Below are 18,742 nucleotides of genomic sequence, written 5' to 3' on the forward strand. Positions count from 1 at the left end.
TTTGGCTAGCTGAGGTCAGCTGTCCCAGTTCCGTCACCTTGTACACCCTTGTGCACCCCCAGCCTCCTTACTGGCAGGACAGTGTGAGAAGTGGAATTTCTTTAGTTGGTGAAAGCACTGCTCAGCAAAAACTGAAGCATCAGTGTGTGATCAACATTAATCATGTCTTAAATCCAAAACGCAGTGCCATATCACCCATTAGGAAGAAAATTACTCCAACCGAAATCATGACATTAAGAATGACTGTAAACATTCTAAGAGTCTAAGTGAGTCCTCATACTTATTGGGGAAAAAAAAAAAAAAAAAAAGTTGAAACAAAACCTTAGAGAAAGTCTTCTTTTTTCTTTTCTTTAAATGTGGTGAGTTGTCTGTGAGCCTGCTGTCAAATGCCCACCCAGCAACTTTCAGCACTCTCAACAGGAAAGGAGAAGATAAGATGAAAAATGTTCCTGTGTTGAGAAGAAGAAGAATGCAAGAACAATCACAGTGCTGAAAATCCTAAGCAAAATACTAGGAGAATTTTGGCTTTGTAACCACAGTCAGTTTCAGGCTTGACAACAGCTTAGGAGGAGTCCTTGGAGACACAAGCAGGAAGGATCATTACTTCTTACTGTTATTTTACAGACAGCAGTGTCTAGCTGTTTCTGATAGTTTTATCAGACTTTGAATTGTTTGTATTAATAGTAATAAATATTAATAGAAACTTTGTATTAAGTTTTATCAACAATACTGGTAGGCCTTAAGCCACCTGATAGTGCACTCAATATATATGTTATGAGAAGTTGCCATCAGAGTAGAACATCCCATATGACAGCAGATATATGTGTAAGTAGTAACAATCTAGGACAGAACATTCATGTCTTGACTGTAAATTTCTGTGTGGGAACAAGTAAACAACATAGCCTATAAGGAGACTCTGAAATTCTGAAATATTCAAATTGCAGTGTTTCTCAAAGTATATTATAAAGCCAAGCATTAATTGCTTATAAAAGTTTGTAGTATACCAGAGTATGACACAGTGATGTCAGGAGAAATGTAGCTTCCTCAGAGAGCAGCTATGGTTACACGTTTCTAACCAAACTCTGGCTCAGCTGGTCATGCCATCTCCCTGGAGAGCAGCAGAGATATAAGCAACAACCAAGGCTCTGAACAGTTAGTGGATGGTCTTGATCATAGAGTCATGGAATCGTAGATTAGTTTGAGCTGGATAGGATTTTCAAAGGTCATCCAGTCCAGCTCCCTTGCTATGGGAAGGCACATATCTCATTAGATTATGTTGCTGAAAGTTGCATCCAACCTTGCTTAACAGTGTTCCTCACAACCTGCTCTTGAACACTTCCAGGGATGAGGCAGCTGTAACTTCTCTGTTCCACTGTCTATAGCCCTCTCACTGCAAAAACAAGATCTTCTTTATACCTAATCTAAAAATATCCTCTTTCAGTTTAAGACTGTTTCCCCTTGTCCTGTCACTATAGGTTCTGGTACAAAGTCTATCTCCATAATATAAACCTTTCTATAATTGAAAGGCTTGAATAACATCTCAATGCAGCCTTCTCTTCTCCAGGACAAATAACTCCAACTCTCTTAGTCTTTCTTCATAGGAAAGGTATTCCTGCCCTCTAATCGTGTTTGTGGCCCTCTTCTTCCTAGTACTGGTGACTACACAGCTGGATTTAGCATTCCAGGTGGGGTCCCGTAAGAGCAGAAAAGAGCGGGGGAATCACGTCCCTCAACCTGCTAGCCATTTTTCCTAAGCAGTTCAGAATGCAATTAGCTTTCTGGGCTGCAAGTGCACATTTCCAACTCATGCTTATTTTTCATGCTCCAGTATTCCTAAATACTTTTCTGCAGGGCTGTTCTCAAGGAATTCATCCCGCAGTCTATATTGGTACCAAGGATTGCCCTGATCAAGGCAGAAGACTTTGCACTTGGCTTTATAGAAACCTCATGAGGTTCACTATTGGAATAGTTAGGCTAACAGAGCTTAGAACAGTAAAACAGCCCCAAATCATTATGGATTATGTTGTCAGCAAATTCCAGAAGGTGTTGTCTACCCACTTCTTTATCAGTGTCAATGTCCAGGAATAGCTTTGAAAAGGAAGAATGCCTAATTCCGAATTTGTGAAATAAGGCCCAGAAGAGTCTTCCACATCCTGAAATGATCACACCATTACTAAACTGTTCAATGCCTGAAAGAATGATGTGATCTATCTGCAGATGCTAGCGTGATCTCACTGTTGCCATCACTGTACAGTTCAGTTGTTTTCTCAGTGAAATGGCCAGCACGCAGTTTTGCATTGCTGAGTGATACTGTCTCACAGCCACAAAAATAAGAAAACTTGCTGACTTTTCAGTCAGCCTGCCAGCTTCTTGTCCCTTTCCAATTTCATGTGTATCAGGTTATTGACAGCAAACTGACCCAACAAAATCAAATGTTGACATATAACTAGTTAGGGCAACCTATACAGGCCTACATGTTTAGATTATGAAGAAATCTAGTACAAATGAGGCCGGTGCCCTGTGGATATTATTAGCAGTAATGCAGAATTTCTAGGACAGCTATTCTGCTCGGACATTCTCTATCCAGTTTGGATGGAGTTAGAGGATTCTGAATTGTCTAAGTAACTCTAAACATCTTAGATTCCAAATGATGAAACAGCTGTTTCATTCAACAGTGACCTCCAGCACCACTGTATGGACGTCAATCGACAGAGAGCTGCTGGGCATGGGAAATTCACAACCAACATACTTGTTTTCAAATACTGGAAAGAAGCAAGTATTAGACTGTGTGGCCTTATGATCTTATTAGGGAAATTCGTGCCTTATTTTTTTTCTAAAGTACACAACCTAGACACAGTATTTTGTACAGATGTGTAGCAGTGATTACCAAAGAGATTTTGAGATTTTGAAAGACATGAATTTAATTAAGTTCAAGTCCTAAAATATGAGGAGAGCAAGTAACAAATACAATCAGAATCACAGATTCCTAGAATATCCTGAGTTGGAAGGGACCTACAAGGATCACATATTTGAGAATGGTAGGTGTTGGAAAGGAAGTCTAGAGATCATTGAGTTCAAACCCTCTGCTAAAGCAGGTTCCCTACCTAGGCACCTAGGCACTTATCTCCAAAGAAGGAGATTTCATAGCCTTTCTTTTGGATTAACTTATCCTAAAAAGTCCATCTACATGTTTTCTCTAAGCCCCACCATTCTCCGAGAGCCAGGGAAGGCCTCAACAGGTCTTCTGCTACCTTCCTGTGCTCCAATGAAAACACTGCCTGACAAATTTACCCTCCCCATTTCTTAATCCAAAATTGCTATGTCTTTCCTTCCTCCCTTCCTCCCCTCCTTCCCCCCTTCCTCCCTTCCTCCCTTTCTCTCTCTCTCTTCCTCCCTTCCTCTCTCTCTTCCTTCCTTCCTTCCTTCCTCCCTTCCTCTCTCTCTTCCTTCCTTCCTTCCTTCCTCCCTTCCTCCCTTCCTCCCTCCCTTCCTCCCTTCCTCCCTTCCTCCCTTTCTTCCTCCCTTCCTCCCTTCCTCCCTTCCTCCCCTCCTTCCCCCCTTCCTTCCTCCCTCCCTCCCTTCCTCCCTTTTTCTTTCTTTTTTTTATTGTATTCTCAGGCTTGAATATACAACTATGTCACTTTGGCCAGAATCCTGGAAATGCATTACTGTTCAGAAGACATAATCCTGAAATTTCTGTTTGGAAGACATTCATTTCAGAATACACTTAAGTGGCTTCAGGTTTATTCTTCTCACAGTTCCTGTAAAGCTCGATGAATATGCACGCATAATGCATGCTCAAAACCAAATCTGTCATAATTGCACTGTTTGGGATAAAGGCATATTAAGGTATTCATAAAATTAAATCATTCATCTTAGATCACTCTTTAGTAATCTTCTATGCATTTCACCCTCCTTTCCTGATACAATAACGCTGGAAATTAGGCACCTCAGCTTAAGTACAGAAAAGAGAAACAGTTGCAGAAGTTGCAAGGATTGCTGCTGATGAGCTCCTGTCAAATCTGATTGTGAATTTAGAGGGTGGTGGCAATCAGTAGGTATTTGCAGCTGCTTGAACAGTTAACACTTTTTTAGAAACAGCACTTGTTACTATTGTAATGCAGAAGAAATTTCATCTTTATAATGCTGTTCCAGATCCCCTCAGAGATTAGCTTGATCTAAAAGAGTTTACAAAAATTGTGAAAAATATTTCAACTTGAGAATTTTCTGTCCTGACAGTAGCAAAATCAAATCCTTTGTACTTTGAAGTGAAAAGCACATGTTTCATCTATGTGGATGAAGTGAATTGAGCTGAACAATGAAAGACAATGGAAAAAATGGAACCTTGATTGTCACTTACACAAGGAGGGGTGGGAAAAGAAAAAAGCCTGCAGAAGAACACTCAGAGGCTAGCATAGCTCTAATGAGAGGCATTCCTATGGAAGTGGAGGCAGGCATCCCCACTCTCGAGACTCCATACATAGCACACCACAGTCAACTTATCTCATAGGCTTATGCCTGTCACACTGGGGCGGAGACACACCTAGAGCAGCTGCTATCTTTCTGCCTGCCTTGCTCTCAGCTCTCCTTGCAGGGCAGTACTGGTTCTCATTGCTCCCTGACAACAGTGAGGTGGACAAATCCTGGTTGATTTGCAATTAAAAAGGAATATGGGACAATGTCTTCCTAACACAGCTGATTCCAATTAACTGCTCTGCAATTTCTCCTAAGCTAATGGATATCTACTCTTTAGATCACTATTTGACTTTTCCACTTAAAATTCTACTATGAACTAATCATGAACACATACACCTGGCACACCTTCACATTTGTCCGTCTATCTGCTTTTTCTGGGCAGCACATCATGTTTTTGGGATTGCAGCAAGGGCATCTTGGCAGCACGACAGAGAAACAGAACAGAGGCGGCTCGCTTCCTTCACACTCCTTGCTTCTGCACATGTACCACCATTTTCCATGTGTCAGGTCAACTCCACAGTGACAAGCAACTACCTTAACAAAAAATGTATTGGATTAGCAAGTTAAATCAGCTTCATAAGGGTTCCTGTGAGCACTGAAGACAAGCAAAGCGGTGTTCAGTGGCAGGTAGGAATAACAGAGAGGAGGGAGGAATGAGTAAACTCCCCTTTTACAGAAGTATTCATTAATTTAACTTTACCACAGTGTCAAACCCAATTCTGTGACACTGTACTCAGTTGAACAATAGCACAATTTTATTTTACAGTGATCTATGCCAATGTTCTAAGAGTTTGCAAAGTGGGACAAAAAACCCATAGAAAATAGTTCAGATCTTTGAACAGCCTGCATAAATGGTCTGAGTTTTCTACATAGTTAAATAAGCTTTGGCAGTGCTTATCTCACTCAACCCAACCCTTCCTGCACTTGTCAATGACAAAAAGCAGTGAGCTGCACTCTGCAGAGCTCAGGCAAGCTACCTCCTTCGCTCTTCCCCACTATAGGATCTTGCTACATTTTGATAATTAATGCTTGTACAGTTTTCTTCACTGAAGAAAATTACTGCACCAGGAGTCCAAGAGGTTTGTGGAAAGCACAGAAATACCATAAGTGTTATGTAATTGCTACAGTAAATAAATGTATACTGAAGAATACCAGTGTGTTGGATGAAGTTAGGAACACCACTGGATTCCTGATAAAAACTAGATTAGCAAACTAACAGAACAATGTTAGAAGCTTATCTTCATCATACAGAGCTGGGATACAGAAACACATATAACACTTCCCTTTTCTTTTCTCTATGTAGCTTGGCAGTTAAACATGCAAGTTCACTAAGCAAAGCTCCCCAAAACCTGAGCAGGGGTTGTATGTATGGAAGAAAAGCAATAGAGCATAGAAAGAACAAGTTCACAACAGCTGTACCACTTATCAGTTTAGAAACCTGTACTGATCTAAGCAAGAGGTAAACAATATGAAGCTTTATAAACTCAGAAGCTGTCACCATCAGTAAAAATAACAATGACTCTTGAAGAAGAGTCTTTTTCCTTTCCTGTCACTTTTTTAAGCTTCTTTCACTCAAACATAATCAGGATAGTTATGAAAATCAATGGACTATCAGCCAGACCAGACAGACTACAGATGCTAACCAAGTTTCATATCCACAGAGCTGAAGGGAAATTAAGCCTCCCAGGTGCCATAAAGCAATTCCCTCCCATCACAGGCAGAAACTTAGCTTCACAAAGGCATAATTGAACCTTTCACATTCTTCACTTACATTGCAAAAGCTCACAAGTGAGAAAAATGTACTCATGCATACATGAACCAGCTCTGACCACTGCCTAGGCCTGCAAACAAAATATGTGCCGCAGGCAATTGAAATAATTCCTGAACCATACAATTCCAAAGAGCTGATACTCACATAATGGTTCAGTCTTCACAAAATCGTTTTCCAGTTAAGGTAGATCTGTAACATACCAGTGATCAACCAGGGTAATTCTCCAAAACTCTCTGCAGATCTACCCTCACAAAGGCAGCAATTAGAAGTAAAGGCTGAAAGAAACCACCTGATTCAGTCAGGCTGCTTACTATTATAAATAAACATACTGCATAATTCTGTTAATGAGCCAATGAAGATACATTTGAAATCAGCTACTTCTTTAGTGCTCACTGTTTATACTGGGAGGTGATCCAGCCCTTCAGTGCTTGTGGTTCACACTGTTCAAAGAGCTTTGCATCTTCTTTTCCTCTCTGACCGTAGTGTTCTAGCCTCCCCTTGGCATTCTTCATTCTTTGTGTGATATGTTAAAGAGAGATACAATTCTTTCTCGGACAGCAACCATATATTTCTTCTCAGATATTTTGCTAGGTTAGACAAATCATTTTTTCAGGCATTTTCTTGTAAGAAAGGCTACTAGAATAAGAATAGCAGCTTTTATTGTATCTGCTCCAATTTTAATTAATGCTTCTTGAATATGAATGGATGAATTATTTTGATGTGTCCACTAGGACTTTGCATAACATCATTAATACTACTGTAATTCTGTTAGAAATAACTCAGCTAAGACAATCCAAAGCTCATAGGACTGTGTTTGCCAAAGTAATTTGCCTGTTTTTCCAACTAATGAGCTTCTTGCTGAAACAGTAATCTTTGTTATTAGTCCACTCAGTCCATGCATTCCATTATGTTAAGATTTGCATTTTGTATTACTGAAGTTCATCCTGTTTACACTACTGTAGCTCTCAAGGTCACCTGGTTCTTCCCTTGATATTAACAATGCACTTTGCATAACTGAGAAAAGTCATAAACATATTTCTACCTAGATTCAAATCCACCACTCACCCAAAGGAATTCCAAAGCTAACCCTCTTCCATGCAATTTGTTCCCTTTCATTAGAGAATTACAGAATCACAGAATGGTCAAACTCGGCAGCACTTCAAGTCCATCTGGTCCAACCCCTGCTCAAGCAGGAACATCAATGCTATGTCCAGGTGGCTTTTGAAGATCTCCAGTGAGAAGATACCACAACCTCTTTGGGCAACCTGTGCCAGTCCTCAGTCATCTACACATTTCAGCAATACTTACTGGTGTTCAGATGGAACCCCCAGTGTTCCAGTGTTCCTCTTGTCCAGGCATGGGGCAAAACTGAGAACAGCGTGGCTCCATCCTCTCAGCACTCTCTGTTCAGGTCTTGATCAATACTGACGAGATTCCTCCCCCTGACCCTTTTCTTCTCCAGGCTGAACAGTCCCAGCTCTCTCATCCTCTTCTACTAAGAGAAGTGCTCCAGGCTTTCATCATCTTGGTGGTCCTTTTGCTGGACACGCTGCTGACTCATGTTCAATTTGGACTGAGACTGCTAGGTCTTCTTCTATAAAGCTGCCTTCCAGCCAGGTGGTTCCTAGTAGCTGCTGATGCCTGGACTTGTTTGTTTCCAGTTGTAGGACTCCGTAATTCTTCTCCTTGAACTTTATGAGATTTCTGTCAATCCACGTCTCCAACCTGTTGACGTACCTCTTGAAATAGAAGAGCCTCTGCTGAATAAGCCACTCTGCCAGGTTAGGATCATCTGTGAATTTACTAAAGGTGCACTCTGCCTCATTGTCCAGATCATTAATGAAGATGTTAAACAGAACTGGACCCAGAACTAACCTCTGAAGTGTGCTACTCACTACTGGCCTCCAGCTAGACTTTGTACCTCTTACTACTACTCTCTGAGCCCACTCATTCAGCCAGTTTTCAACCCACATAGCTGTCTCCTCCATACTTCAGCAACTACTCTACGAGGATCTTATAGATGACACTGTCAAAAGTGCTTACTGAAGTCCAGGATGACATTATCCACTGCTTTCCCTTCATGCATCATGCTGTTCATTTCATTATAGAAAGCGCACCAGGCTACTGAAGGTTGACATTCCATTGATGCATTCATGCTGACTACCTGTCAGTGTGCTGTTTTTTTTCTCCTTCAGGTGCTGGAAAATGGTTTCCAGGATCAATAGTGACAGTATTTATTGAGGTAAAGCCTTATAAATTCTTTACTAAATCCTACCAATAGTTTCCTATGTCAAGAAAAAATATGCTTTACTGAAGTTGGATGAGATATACTGCATTTCTAGCTAGATCACTGAAGACTACTTGAACATTTCATTCTACTCTACCTTGACTTCTGTAAGTAATTACTGTTTCATTAAAAATTTGTCTTGAAGTTTGTCCTATTTTTCAAATTACTTTAACCAGTCTACATCTCCTTCTCCCATCCTTTCAATATAGATTCTATATACACAACAATCTTAAGCCATCTAAAAATATCCCAGATTAGTAGACTTTATAATTACATGCTCTGCTTTCTTCTGCCATTTCTACAAAACTACTGAGAGAGATTCACCATCCTGCAGCTTAAGTGGAAGAATCGAGAACTCTAAAAAGCACTTGTAAAAAGAAATATTATGTGAAACCTTGAAAACACAAAAATTCTGGGCAATTTATAATGGTACAAATCAATACTGGAGAAAAGTTAAACATCTACTTTAAATCTGCACAAGTTTATGAAATGAGGAATAATGTTGAAATCTGTCTCTTTGTGTTGCTGTGTGTTAGTAATTTGGGGCACTGTTCTCAGATCCATATGTAGTGTGTTTTGTATTAGCATAGGCTGGATTTCTGTCACTGTGTCCACAATGCCATGGTTTCTGTGGCTATGAAATTGTTATTTAAAATTGTTTTCTGGCATTGTTTTACAAAGACTGGCTTTAGCACAGTTGTTTGTCAGTTCATCCTTTCAGCTACTTTCAAAATACTCTTCAATTTTAAAAGCAAAGGTTTTTTCTTTTTTTTCTTTTTTTACTTAAATATCTTAATTTCTCACCTATACAGTTTTAAGTTAAAAACTGGAATATTTTCCTTCTATTCAGGGAATAAAATTGTCACAAAAAAGCACAGAGTTATACACATTCACTTCAAAATGAAAATGCCAAACAAATACAAAGAACCTTTTTGAGAACAAATTATTTTCAACAGATAACTGGAATTCTTTCTTTTTTTTTTCCTGGTGACACTAGTTTCTGAAGAAATACTTATTTTCAAATGCCCTTCCAGGGTTTGCTTTACAGATTCATTCCATAAACGGAGTGAAAATACTTGAAAAGAAATCCCATACATACATAGATGTAGCACTATCTCTTTCAGTAAGAAAAAAAATAAAGTAGCAGATTAAATAGCAGCTCTAAAATAGCAGATTTATTCCACAGCCACCGGGGTATTTCATTATATTAATTAAAATGGACTTGCAAATACTCTAAGTGGATTCAATCCTAAATCTGCTTCTTAACAAAGTCTGAAATGTTTTTCAGCTTTTTCCTCTGAACAATTTCCTTTCAGTTCTGGGTTTGTTTCATTAAACACAAAATCTGGTAGATATTTCCTAACACGCATGCTGTTTATTCCATTAATTAAACTACTGGTCAATTATACATTACTTAATTTAAAACACTGGGGGTTTAAATACATCACTTTTCATGGAGTATTTAAAACTGAAATTAATTCAAAAATTACATACAATTTTGATAATAATATGATACAGATACATTTTATAACCCTAGACTAATGGGAATTTTATGACATTGGTAACTTGCCCACAGTTTAGGTTTCTAAATTTAGAATGGGATGCTTGTTGCCGACTTCTATCACAGTACTCCACATACCTTACTTCTTATCACTTAATTCCCAAGTAATTCACAGACAAAGAGATTAAGGACCAATGAATAAAATTGGAACATCCAGCACCTCTGCACATTTCATTCATTTAACTGAGCAATTTGTGATAATGTGTCATCCAGAAAAAAACATAGAAATAACAGTGTGATCTTACCAGACTCTGTTCTCAGACACCTTTCACTGAACTCAGAAATCCTCTTAAGACTCCAGATCAGGAGTTAAGTGTTGTGGCTTCTCCTCTGTCAATTGACACAAAGAATACGTCGTGTCCATTGTTAGCTCATGCATTACTTCTCCCTATGGATAGTTGGATAGTTACCATAATATCCTTACTTAAAGATTATCCTTAATAACCTATCTGGAAGGACAGTCATGCTGAAAAAGAGAAGCAAACTGTTACTTCTGTTTTAGCTCCTAGTGATCTAAGCTACAGTGTAAATCAAATTGCTGAATACAACTACCTTCTTCTCTTCCTTACTTACCTCCATGACAATCACTGGCCATTTTACTTGGGAATGATTTCACTATTTCTTGCATGATAGAGGATGAAAATAATCCAGCAGTAGTCTTCCAGAAACACCTCTAAAGAAATACCCTTGGATATTAAGTGTGTATTTAAATACATTATTGAAGCACTTACTGTTTTAAACAACCACTGAAGACAAAATTAAGATGTTTCTGAAGGATAGATTCTTCTCCTATACACATCATTAATGTAACTCAGACCTTCAGGAATCCTTACAAAGAAATCTTGCTTGAGGATTTAGAGCTTAGAGAAAAGTTTCAGAATTGTATTTCACTTTGCACAAACTACAGTTAACACAATCAAATTCACAACTGAATGATGTCATCTAAATTTCAGCTCTTCTGTCATCTGATTCTCTCAAAAGACACAGTTTTGCTTGTCTATGATGTTACAGTTAACTCAACAGACTACTTCTACACCCAATGTATTCTTCATGATAAATCAGGCCCATTTTCTGTTTGAGCTGAGAGGATCAGAGGATATAGTTCTCAGACATAAATAACCATATATTAAAAGAAAACAAATGACTGCCCAAAAACCCAAGAACATGCAAAAGATTAAGCTTTACTAGTGCTGGGCCCTTTTAAAAATTAAAGGTTTTGAAAAGCGCTTTGTCTACACAAAACATATGAATTACACCTTCAAACAGAAGAAAACAGGTCTTTTAATATGAGAGCATTTGGTGACAAATTACAAGACCAAACAAAAATCTTCAGGATAGAATGCTATCTCATTTTGTTTTTCTGAAGAAAAATACAATAAAATCAATCTTCAGATATGCCCATTAAGAAGTTTAAAAATATGTTGTTCTGATAGGTTGGTTAACCACATTTATCCCTGTTGACTTCTGGTCAGCTGAAACAGGGTCAGGTTACTTTTATGTTTTAGAGATCTACTTAAGATTACATCAGTTAATAGTTTTCTAGCAGAAAGCATACTTGTAAATCAGCATTATTTTGGTATCTCTCCAGTCAAATTGGATATTTAGCCTGAACTAGACTTCTGAATAAACTGCACTTCCGTGCAGCTGTAATCTTCATTGCATGGCAACATGTCATGGTTTACTGAGTCGTGTGTCTTATCCAGGGAATTCACCAATTAACTAAAAAGAAAAAAAAAATGGAGTCTTTGCTTGACTGTAAGATTAACACAGTTTTCTCTATGTATTTTTAATTTCAGCAGAATATTTTAGGCAAAGTGGAAGACAGTTTCAGTGCAAGCAATATATTTTATACACATGATTTCAGCTTATGTTTTATGCAGTCATATATCTGCTCCATAATGTGCACCAGAATGTTTACATTAGAGGTTCTCTAAGGAACAACACGACAGACTTCCTGAGCCAAATCTCTTCAGCACAGCTGGGGACGAAAACAACAGGAAATGAAATAGCAAGAGGGGCATACATGGTGCTGTGTTTACCATGACAGAGGCTGCAGGACACAATTTAACTGTTCTGCATTGCATTCCTGTCCTAAGCACTGGGGAATGCTTATGGAGACTTTGAGCTAGGACAGTGGCCAGGAACTGTAACTAACACTCGAGCTACTTGGTAGCTAGATGTTTTACAGTGCCTGATGAACAACTCATTATGTGGACAAGGACATTCAGATCCCAGTTTCAGGACAGACACCAAGCTAAGCATGGGAGATTCCCTGGGGGAAATTAGGACCAAGGAGCCAAGGAGACTGGAAGCAATTTTTCATCCACCAATATCATATCAAACACAAGCAAACTTTGTAGAGTGGCAGTTACTTACTAAAAGGTTCTTGCCTCAATCCTTACAACTGCCTACACCAGCATGCTGTGAACTGCATTAATAAAGGAAAGCAAGTATGTTTGACTATTATTATTACATAGCAGAAATTAAAAATGAAGAAACAGTAAAAAAACCCTCATTATTACTGTATGAAGTTAATCTCTTCAATTTGCCCCATGGGGACAATTTACATGGGAGTTAAGGAGCTGCCACTCATCACTAGACACTGTTGAACATTCAAGAGGCTGTCTTAGGTGATTGTTTCATTCTTGCAGCACAACAGGACTGAGATTGGGAAACTGATGGGATTTTACACATTTCAAGCAAGGGACAGGCAATCATTCTTGTTATACCAGTCTGAAGGTTTACACATAAAATGCACTGTAATATTAGCTTATGACTTACATGGCTTAGAATGGAGGAAAATAACCAGAACACTGGATATGGCATGATATATCAGCCAGGACAGATAATAAAATTTTAACAGGCAGAGTTGTAAACTGTAAAATTGTAAAACAGGAAAGGGGGGGGTCAGCATGGCTTAAAGGACATCCACCTTCAAAACAGATTTCTGTATATAGAAGGGTCAACCTTAACCTCAACCTATTTGTAAATGCTATCTCTCAGTGCTCAAAAAAAACAAAAAAAAACAACCCACTTTTGTACATGGGTAGTTTCATTCTGGTCTTTTTTTGGTGATGCTGAGCAATTAAGTCAGTTTATATGATATACTTCTATGTTAACTTCAATTAATTCCAACATTGCTCCCCAGCAAGCTCCAGATACCCATACCTTCTCTGTAGTACCATTTCCAGTACTCCCCTGAACCTGGAATGAGTCTGTTCAAGGAACTAAAGCTAATTACTTTTCTTTTTGTTGAGCTATTTTTTTTGTTATCATAGCTCTGCAAACAAATCAGATGAATATCAGTTGAAGAACAAAGTAGGAGAGGGAGATGTTTTAAACTCTTATGGAGTCACACTTAAGGCCAATATGTTTTGAGCAAATATATGAGGAATAATCTCTGCAGAGTTCTGATTCAAGTATGAGGATGTAGCTAAAAATTTCAAATGTGATAAGGGAAAAGCTAATGAAAAACTAGTACTTTACTGATTGCCATCAGAGGACTACTAAAACATTTTTAACTGTTTTTTGCAGCCATCAAGGCTGGCTCTATAGAGACACTGAGTCACTGAACTTAGTAAGCAGTCCAATTCTTTGGGGAGAAAAGAACAATAACAAAAGAGTAGAAATACAATAAAGACATTTTTCAGGTATCCATCTGTACTTTTTACTTGCAACAAGTTTCCTTCCTCATGCCTATTTGCATGAAGACATCTCAAGCTAAAAATCCAAATACAGCTGTGATGATAGGATAACACTTTCACTGAGTTACTATGGGAGAATTTCAAAGAATCACAGAATGGTTGGTGTTGGAAGAGACCTTAAAGACCACTTAGTTTCAATCCCCTTGACATGAAAAAGGAGACAGTTCACTAGACCAGGTTGTTGAAAGCTCAATCTAAATTGAACATGAAGAAGAGCCAATCATGAAACTAAAGAGCTTCTAAACCCAGGTCACCCGTGGCTCACGTATTTGTCTCCACAATTACAAACAAACAGCTGTACACACACCATAAACTGGGAAATGCTAGTTGTTTGTGGGAACTAACAGAAGATATTTCCAGGGATGACTGAAATCAACCACTCCTACAATTCATAATGACACAAGTGAGTTAAATACATGAACAGCAATCTTCTTTAAGGATGCTAAAATTAACTAGCAGTAGGATCCCCATGCAATAGGATAGTATCAACAAAGAAATAAAAAAAATCTGGGAACATGATGTTGATCCTCAAGCTGTGGCTACTTATCTGCCCATAGGTAGAAAAAGAAAGCTCTAATGCCTATTGGAAAAAATAAGGGGGGTGTTGTAGAATACGACGTCCTACAGATCCAGTGAGAATTATCTCACAGAATCATACAGAATCACAGAATAGCTTAGATAGGAGGGGACCTTTAAGATCATTTAATTTCAGTCTCCTTGCTGCAGGCAGTATTGCCAACCACTGGGTCAGGCTGCCCTGCTTTTGAATGCCTCCAGAGATGGGACATTCACAACCTCTTTGGGCTATTTGTTCCAGAGTCTCACCACCCTCTGAGCACAGAATTAGTTCCTAGCATCTAATCAAAATTTACTGTCTTTAGTTTGAAGCTATTCCCCCCGTTCTGTCACTATCAGACCTAATAAAAAATCTCCCTCCTGCTTGCAAGCTCCCTTCGAGTACTACAAGGCCAGAGAGGTCTTCTCAGAGCCTCCAAGCTAAACAACCCCAATAGCCTCAACCTTTCTTCCCTTTGATCACTGTTATGGCCCTCCTCTGGACCTGCTGCAACAGCTCCATATCCTTCCTGCACTGGGGGCCCCAGGCTTGAACACAGTACTTCAGCTGCATGCTCGTGGGGGCAAAGCATAGGAGGACCATCACCTCCCTTGCCCCACTGGCCACACTTCTTTTGATACAGCCCAGGACACTGTTGGCCTTCTTGGCTGCAAATGCACACTGCTGGCTTATATCCAGCTTTTCATCCACCAAAACCCCCAAGTCCTTCTTCACTGGGTTGCTTTCAAAGTTATTCTCCCAGTCTGTACTCATCTCTGGGATTGCCTTGACCCAGTGTAACAACTCGCACTTGGCCTTGTTAAGTTTCATTGCTTCTTATGCCCACTTGTCAAGTGTGTCCAGGTCCCTTTGGATGGCATCCCTCCCCTCTATTGTGTCAACCTTGCCACTTAGGTTGGTGTCATTAGCAAACACTCTTCTTTGTCTTCTGCTTAATATATCTAAAGAATCCCTTCTTGTTTTTCACATCCCTTCTCAAGCTCAATTCCATCTTTGCCTTGGCTTTCCTGACACCCCTGCATATCCAGACAGCATCCCATTCTTCACAGGCAATCCATATCTGCTTCCACTGCTTATACTTATCATTTTCTTTTCTCAGCCTGACCAGAAGGTCCTTGCCTAATCATGCTGGTCTCCTGCCTCATCTGCCTGACTTCTTATTCTGGGGGACGGAGAGCTCTTGTACTCTCAGAAATGGATCCTTAAAGTGCTGTCAGCCCTTTCTGTTCCTCTATCCCTAAGGGTCTGTCCAATACTTGAACCAGAAAGTTGTTGTCAATGGACTCCAAGAATTTCCTGGAGTGCTTGCAGCCCACTGTGTTATTTTCCCAGCAGATATCTGGGTGGCTGAAATCCCCATTAGGATGTAAGCCTGCAAGCAGGAAGCCTCTTCCAGCTGAAACAAGAAGACCTCATAAACCAGGTCCCCTTGATCGGATAGCCTGTAGAAGACCTTGACCATCAGATGCCACTTATTGGTCTCGTCCATAATTTTAACCTACAAGCTCTCAAATTGTTCATGACTCTTTATCAGGGGAATCTTGTCTTAGTTTACCCATTCTTAACATAGAGGGCAACATCCCCACATCTCCTACCTTGTTTATCCCTTCTAAAAAGCTCATAGCTCTCAATAATAGAATTCCAGTTATGCCAGTCATCCTACCATCTTTCCCTGTAGTTTCCCACTTGCACCATGGTTTTCAGTTCCTCCTTATTTCCCATGCTATGTGTATATGTATGTGTATTTGTGTAGGAGACTGGAGACTCTTCAGATGGGCTTTCGGCTGCATCATCTTCCTGGAGAAGCCCTCCCAGAAACCTCTAGGAAAAATCTGAGGTTTTCCCCTGCTACTTCCTAAAGTGACAGTGCTTCCTAACTCTTCTTTTCCTTAGCAGTACATCCTCCTCCACCATCAAATATAGCTTAAAGCCCTGGTGATAAGCTCCACCAGCTTGCTGCCTAATATATCCATCACAAGATGCAGCAGGTTGAGGGACCCTGCTAGCAGCTTGTCCTTCTAACTTAGCTATACTACCCCACAGCTTGTTGTGAGAAGACTATCACTATCTTTCCTATTCAAACTTTGTTTAACGCTCTGTCAGTGAGCCCAGACAGCTCTACCCACATTTGGATGTACATACAAATTGTGATTTCAAATCTATGTCAAGCACAATCCATTTAACAATGGTCAGAATGAGAAAAAAACTGTTCCTCTGAAGGCCATCTAGTCCAGCTCCCCTGCAATGAAAATCCACAGCTAGATCAAGTTGGCCAGGGCCTTAATCCAGCCTCACCTTGAAAGTCTCCAGGGAAAGGACATCCATCACATCACCGGGCAAGCTGTTCCAGTGCCTCACTACCCTCACTGCAAAATAGTTTTTCTTCACATCTAACCTAAATCTACCCTCTTTGAGTTTGAAACCAGTTTCCCTCATTCTATCACCACAGACCCTGCTAAAGAATCTGTTCCCTGTCTGAACCTTCTTTCCTGTAGCTCCCCTTTAGATACTATGTTATCAGGTCACCTCGCAACCTTCTCTTCTCCAGGCTGAACAGCCCCAGCTCTCTCAGCCTGTCCTCATAGGAGTGGTGTTCCATTCCATGGATCACGCTTGTGGCCCTCCTCTGGATGCACTCCAACAGGTCTTTGTCTCTCCTGAGGACATATACATCTCATCAGTACTCCAGGAGAGTCCTCACCAGCACAGAGTAGAGAGGCAGGATCACTTCCCTCACCCTGCTGGCCACACTTCTTTTGATGCAGCCCAGGATACATTTGGCTTTCTAGGCACACTGCTGGCTCATGTCCAGCTTCCCATCCACCAGAACCCCCAGGTCTTTTTCAGCAGCTGCGCTCAATTCTTTCGTCCCCCAGCTTGTATTGGTAATGGGAATTGCCTCGACCTAGGTGCAAGATCTTGTATTTGGATTTGTTGAAACTCACAAGGTTCATCTGGGCCACTGCTCAAGCCTATCTAGGTTCCCCTTGATGGCATTCCATCCCTTTGATGCTGATCACACCCCACAACTTGGTGTCATCAGCAAACTTGCTGAGGGTGCACTTGACCCCACCATTGATGTCACAGATGAAGATATTAAGGAGTATCTACCCCAGCACTGACTCCTGGGGGACAGCACTTGTCACCTATCTCCATCCAGACACTGAGCCTTGACAACCACTCCCTAGACTCCATCCATCAAATCCATATCTTTCCAATTTGGAGAGAAGGATGCTGCAGGGTACCATGTCAGAGGCCTTACTGAAGTCCAGATAGATGACATCAGTGGCTCTTCCCCTGTCCTTTGATACAGTGACACATCATAGAAGGCCACTAAGGTTGGTTAAGCAGGATTTACCCTCGGTGAAGCCACACTGGCTCTTCTATATCACCTCACTGCCTTCCTAATGATGATACTGTAATTCTACAATACACTGATGTACACTGATGTACACAGATATCTTAAGCTTTCCTAGCCGAATTTACTGCCCTTTCCATATTGCAATTTAGTCCACATTTAGTTAGGTTTAAACTGCTGCTTGTGGATCTGTGGGCCATCATGGAAAAGTTTTGTACTAAAAAATATCCTGAAATTTTTGTTAAAGCCTGAGTCACCTCAGTGATTCACTTTATACTTTCACTAAACAAATACCTGTATTTAAACAATGAACTACAGGACAGCGGTAGGAACTAAAAGGTAAAGCCTGGAATTCCATTCACTTGCTATGCAGTGTCATGGAAATACTTGTTAGCTGACATCTATTCAAGGTATCAAATAATTCAATATTCTTCTTTACTTGACATCAGGTATTAAAACAATTCCCATTAAGAATACCCTTGAGTAATGTATCCTAAACTCTTCCTATTTCTGGTCATACTGTATCTTCCATCTCCAAAGCAGGGCAATGACTTTGAATCAAGTCAAGTTAATCTCCTGCATCTAGAAGAAACTACAGTTTTCATCTAAAAGAGGACAGTCAATATTTCCATTTGAGATTGCTGACTAATTGAGAATAACTCTTTCATCCACTGTTTCTACTTTCTTGCATAAGCCTGTAAATCAGTTCAGGCTGCTGCTGCTCAGCTGGCCCTATACTGCAGGAAAAGGGAGAAGAAAAGTTACCTCTTTCCTACATATGGAGCATTCTTAAGTTCAGGTGTGAACTTGCTGATAAACATTTAGTGGAGCCAAGAAACAGCAATCAGGTATTCATCAGTTTTTTGTTTCCAGGATCCACTCAGTAGTGCCAGCTGTCAGGGTGTATTTCACTGTACACTGAGTTTTGTGCATTGCAAAGGATCAGTGGGGTTCAAGACTGATACTGGATCATTCAGGGATTAATTCTGGGATACTAGGAATGGAACT

General features: G+C 40.0%; 1 protein-coding gene across 31 annotated transcripts in view; it reads right to left on the bottom strand.

The window, feature by feature from the left end:
• PRLR (prolactin receptor) overlaps positions 1-18,742 on the bottom strand; it is a 180,523-nt gene that overhangs the window by 64,332 nt on the left and 97,449 nt on the right. For 14 of the 31 annotated variants that reach the window (XM_048931112.1, XM_048931106.1, XM_048931088.1 and 11 more), the window contains one exon: positions 10,341-10,483. The exons of 6 other annotated variants lie outside the window; for them this stretch is intronic. The gene's annotated coding sequence lies outside the window, so the exon portion shown is untranslated. Of the gene's footprint in view, positions 1-321; positions 341-4,821; positions 5,011-7,555; positions 7,987-10,340; positions 10,484-10,668; positions 10,769-18,742 lie in introns of those variants that run through there. 11 more of the 31 variants (XM_048931104.1, XM_048931087.1, XM_048931086.1 and 8 more) reach the window with 8 other exon arrangements.

This window comes from Lagopus muta, chromosome Z (genome assembly GCF_023343835.1).
Source record: "Lagopus muta isolate bLagMut1 chromosome Z, bLagMut1 primary, whole genome shotgun sequence".
In the NCBI taxonomy this organism is placed as follows: domain Eukaryota; kingdom Metazoa; phylum Chordata; class Aves; order Galliformes; family Phasianidae; genus Lagopus; species Lagopus muta.